Below are 5,524 nucleotides of genomic sequence, written 5' to 3' on the forward strand. Positions count from 1 at the left end.
TTCTACTCTGTGATCATATAACACGGCCAGTAATATGTCCAACTTGACAACTGGAGTGAAAGGACCCAACTGTAGAGTGAAAAGTATAGATTTCTTGAGATGGAGGAGGGGTGCTTTACTATACTACTGAGGACTACTTCTACAGCCGTTACATGTGATCTGAAAAGTTTTACTGGATCATCATGGTTCATCGACCAGGCCACCAGGGACCACCGAGCCGCGGCGTCGCAGCGAAAAGAACTGCTATACACCAACACGGAGCTAGAAAGGAACGCCCATAAACGTCACATCCGCTTTGAGCGTGGGGGAAAACAAACCGCCTTTCCCCGTTGAGTTAATACAGCGTAAACAGTACACTATCGTTTTAATCACGTTCAGAGCGATTTTTTTGGACGATAAAACACTCGACAGCCAAGAAAAATCCATCAGAAGGACTTCTGGAACGCAATCGTTCACTCGCCGTCGTAAAATTCACTTATTATTAAGATAACAAGCCTATTATGGATGACTGATTGATTGAACGCACCGCTGTGCAGCACGGAGCTACTGTACCTCGCCACCTCGTCTAAACTACTACTCCTGCCTCATCAAAACCTCTGGAATAAAACGGGACCCAATTTTACTCTTTATACGTTGACCACATATTCAGTCTACTACACCAAATCTATTTTTGCCAATCTATGCCGTGCCAAAAATCAACAAGCTCGCACATAGGTTGGACCCCGGTTATCTTCTCCCTGGCATATAGGATATAGAAGTCGGAGTTCAAGTGGTTTGTAATCAGAGTCAGATTAATATATTCCCCGCAAATTACACAAGCACTGACTGAGATGGAGATCTGTCGTTTCTGTAGGCTATCCAAGTTACACAACCATGAGATGAGATCGGAGATCTGTTTTTCTCTCCATCTACTCTACTCCCTGTGTTACAAAAAAAACATGTTTGCACATGCAGTGTTCATTTCAATCCTGGTAGAGACACTAATATTAATATGAGATATGATCAATTAAACGTGCCACAATATAAATCCAACAGCCAGGCCCATTAGTCGTCAATAGATTTGAAACGTGAATATGGTCTAAATCCATTCCCATTGCCTAATACACTTACAATGGCATCCTCCTCCTGTGTCCTTCCCGTACGTGTTCCATGAACATCATTGCTGAATTAATGGCCTTTGTTTTTTGATATTGTGATTAGTGTAATTGATCATGTTCATGAAAATGTGAAAGAGTGTCTCTTACCAGGTGATTAAATCAGTCAGATAACCATGGCATTGATCCGACCAGTCCTATAAGGACAACAATTAATCCCGATGCTATTGCAGATAGTTTTTTGTCCAGGCATTTGCAGTAAGGAATCAATGTAATTAAGTGGTTTATAATCAGACTCAGATTATCCCCCGTGCATGTGTCAGAGTTGCACAATATAAGCACCCGTGGTCCCCCTCTTCCCTCTATGCTACAAAACCTGTTTACATTATGTCTTTAATCACCTGGTAGAGACACAATTACAATATATGATGATCAATTAAACTTACTCTAATATCAAAAAACAACAGTCGTTAAGTCGTCAATGTTGTTTATAGAACACATCGTAGTGAGTTCAAGTAGGATAGAGACCTGATCTTTGAATATATGGCAGGATCGACGCCAGTTTAAAAGTATTTTCTGCAGGTTTGAAACTATTTAGGATAGGATTGTGTTGTGTTGCGTTGTGTCAGTGTGTAAATCCTTGCATGATAACAAGCTGTTAATGGCTGTAGACAACTGGAATTCATTTAATGTGCTCTATAACCATCATTGATTAATTAATGCTTTTCGTTTTTTGATACGATAAGTTTAATTTATCATAAAAAAAATGTAACAGTGTCTAATACCAGACGGATAGTCTAGATAACCCATGGTCTTTGATGATGCGCGCGCGGACCACCGATCGAGCAGGGCGTTTAGCTCAGCGGCGTCAGTTCAGAAAAAGCTAAGTTATGGCAACATGACTGGTGTCTTTCACGCGCGCGAGGCTCGCGTGCAAGACACCAGTCATGTTGCCATACCTTTACAACAGGCACGATTACAGTACATTTTATTATATTCCCCCTGTAGCCAAGGTATGGCAGCTGCCATAGCTTGCCATACCCAATTGACGCCTCTTTAGCTTAGCTTGGTGAGGAAGGAGGACAGATGCTCCATTTAGTGCAAAACAAACACATCCCAGCAAAACAACCACTATAAGTCACTCGCAGACGTCGCAGTCTGACCAATCCAGCGAGATGGAGATCAAAAAAGAATCCCAGTGGTAATCCTCATTGTATTTTTATAGTTTTATCGTGTTTTATTCTAAAAGTAACCCATCGAAGTGGTGCCAACGTTGTTTGCTAACTCTCTAGCCTGCTCAGATTTCCTCTCTCTCTTTCGTTCAGAAAGTGATCTCTCTCACCGTGTCTCTATGTCTCTCTACCTCTCTCTCTGCTCCACTCTCTCTCTCTCTCTCTCTCTCTCTCTCTTTCGTTCAGAGAGCGATCTTTCTCTCACCGTGTCTCTCTGCTCCACTTCTCTCTCTGCTCCACTTCTCTCTCTCTCTCTCTCTCTCTCTCTCTCTCTCTCTCTCTCTCTCTCTCTCTCTCTCTCTCTCTCTCTCTCTCTCTCTCTCTCTCTCTCTTTTTTTCGCTAGAGAACCAACTGCGTTAGAATAAACCTTACAGCCATGATACAAGAGAGAAAGTTGGGGAGAGATTGATTGATTGATTGATTGATTGATTGATTGATTGATTGAAGACTTTATTAGAAGTTTGCATAGGAAAAGGTACAGTTTCATGACGGTACAGTTCACTGGTACAAGGTCTACTAAAAGGAGATCCATGAAAAGACTAGGCTTATTTCCATAGTAAACCATTGCAGTATCTCATATAACATTGAATGACAGACGGATAGAACACAGTACTATGCAGTAGATATAGTCAGGAAAAAAGGGGGAAATAAAAAACAGTATAAAAACATACAGTAGGTGTTTGTACCTTATAAGGACCATTGCTGTACCCCGAGTGACAATATTGTACCTTCTTGTTTTTACCTCTAAATAATTTATGTACCCCTATAGTGACAACATTGTACCTTCTTGTTTGTACCTCTAAACCATTTCTGTACCCCCAGTGAAAATCTTGTACCTTCTTGGAAACCTTTTTACAGGTTGTAAAAAGCAACATGTAGATCTTCTTCAAACACAAAATAAAACCCAGTCAGATGATCTGCAATAAAACATTTATTAAAACTGTAAAAAAAACATGAGGTCACACCCTCCAACAAGTTATCCATTCACTGTAGTATAGAATGAAAATAAAGAATAATATATTTACATTTCTAAAAGCGCACATAAAAAAGTAATTCCTTCTTTGAACAAATGAGACAACTCACAGAAAGGCAAACAAGTTAAGGAGCAGTTGGATTGATGCCAAAAGTCCAATGCAGAAGGTCTGAAGCAGTAAGTATCCATGAGGAACTGATGGCTGGAATGCAGCAACATGACAATCTGGCAGGGAACAAAGAACAAGTATAAGTAGTGAATGGATTGTTCTAAATCTTAAAATACAAAGAAAAAACATTATTTATTTATTTTTTGCACATATTTATGCTCAAACATAAATCCTAAACAAGTCAGAAGTTAATTCACACAAATGCTAACTTTATCTTTCTGCATTCAAGCCTAAAGTTACCTTTAAATGAATTCCAGTGTGAAGCAGGCTTGATCCTTGAATAGCAGTTTGTAATGTGCTGCAGCCTTGTGTTACTGTAAGGAATACAAATACAATCAGACCCAATATTAAGTCACTCTTACCTAGTAATTACTTAAAAATACAAACAAATGTTATACAGGCATAAATAGTGTGCACTTTGAAGTTCAAAACAGCACATCCATGAGGAACAGAACAGTATCTATACCAGACAGTCTGGCTCTTAGCAAGCAGAACAATTTTAACTTTACAAATATCCAATAAATACTTCCAATTTTGAGTACATGCAATGTAGAGTGGATAAAGTCACCTGTAAACACAGTTGGGATGTCTGGAAGGCCATCTTAATCCTCCAACTTGACTTGACTGTACTTTGCAGTGCTGAATACTGGTTTTCTGGCATATACCACATGGACTCCAGTGGTGTGAATCTCCAGATATTTTCTCTAGATTTAAGCACATTAACAAATAAACATTAAGAAATATCCCTGAATGGCAATGAGGGACAAGTGTTTTCCCTGCTGCTTGAAATGTTTATTTACCTGACAGGTCTTCAGAGCAGGTCTCGTAGTGCCACCGCCTTTTTGTGCATTTATATCTAGATGTGCTCTGGAGCAGTACATCCAAAACAGGGCTCTGGCATTATCATCCAATGACCCACCTGGGTAGAAGGAAAGATGGTATAAAAGAAGCAAAACAGGATGTCACACAAATAGGGGTGGATACACTGCTTAAAATGGATTAGTTGAATAACTGAGAAAATATTTTGAGAGCATAAAATATACCTTTGGTTTTGAAAGTACATAAACAATCTATGCATATGTAGTGCAGCATTCCATTCAAGTCATCCAAGAATCTCCTGCTTCTCCTCCTGCTTCCTTGCACAAGCCCTGGTAAAGATAATGACAAAATAACACATTAACACATTAACCAGCCAGTATTGGTTTTGTACCTTCACACCTTTAAAGGAACATTTATGTACCCTGCGTGGCAACATTGTACCTTATTGATCTGTGCAACTCTAAAAGAACATGTCTGTACATGTCTGAGTGGCTACTTTATACTTACCCTCCACTACATTTAACAAGGAAATGCTATACTTTTAAGTTAATTCATTTATGTGAACCACCTTTTTTAGTGTACAACTAATTATTCACTCTTTGGGATAATGTCAAATGTATGCCAAGATGCCCTTACATTTAGTTAGTTATTCATTCCAACCTGCTAACTCTAACCTGATAACATAAGCTGCTAGCAGCTGACCTTTCAAACAGTTAGCACTAAACAGCACTTGAGATTAAAGTTTTGACCAATTTGGAAGAAAATAAAACACAGAGTTTTTCTCACCTTTGCCTTGCAGTCTTCCACACCTTTCAGATTTCACAGGACTTTGAGAAAAAATAGATAATTCAAATGTTCCATGTCAGCCATGTAGCTCTTGGCTCCAGACTCCAGTCCAGCAAGTAGTTAGCTGGCATGTTGAGTCACAGTCAGAATAACTTCTAGTTGTAAGTGCTTACTCCAATGAGTACATTTTATGACTAATCTCAAGGTACAGTAGGCTAAACATGTTTGCTCTCTAAGCAAAAGATAAATCTCTCACTGTCTTTTCCCTCACAAACTACATCTGACTGTTGCATTTCCCCCCATAAACAGTAGCTCCTCCTCCTGGTCAAAAGGGTACAAATATGTACCTTAAGTGGCCAACAATGATTTTGTACCTTTTAAAATGCAATAAGGGTCCACAGTTGTCAGGGCCATTTAAGTACCTTCTACCAATCACAGGGTACTGTTATG

General features: G+C 39.3%; 1 long non-coding RNA gene across 1 annotated transcript; it reads right to left on the reverse strand.

Moving 5' to 3' along the window:
* Positions 1-3,302: 3,302 nt before the first annotated feature.
* LOC308288438 lies at positions 3,303-5,199 on the reverse strand. The gene is made up of 6 exons (XR_013962194.1): positions 5,075-5,199; positions 4,513-4,617; positions 4,270-4,388; positions 4,038-4,173; positions 3,710-3,783; positions 3,303-3,525 (listed from the first exon to the last, which is right to left on the reverse strand). It is a non-coding gene; the product is annotated as an uncharacterized lncRNA (long non-coding RNA).
* Between the last annotated feature and the right edge of the window lie 325 nt (positions 5,200-5,524).

Source organism: Nannobrachium achirus, assembly GCF_963921795.1.
Source record: "Nannobrachium achirus genome assembly, chromosome: 7".
In the NCBI taxonomy this organism is placed as follows: domain Eukaryota; kingdom Metazoa; phylum Chordata; class Actinopteri; order Myctophiformes; family Myctophidae; genus Nannobrachium; species Nannobrachium achirus.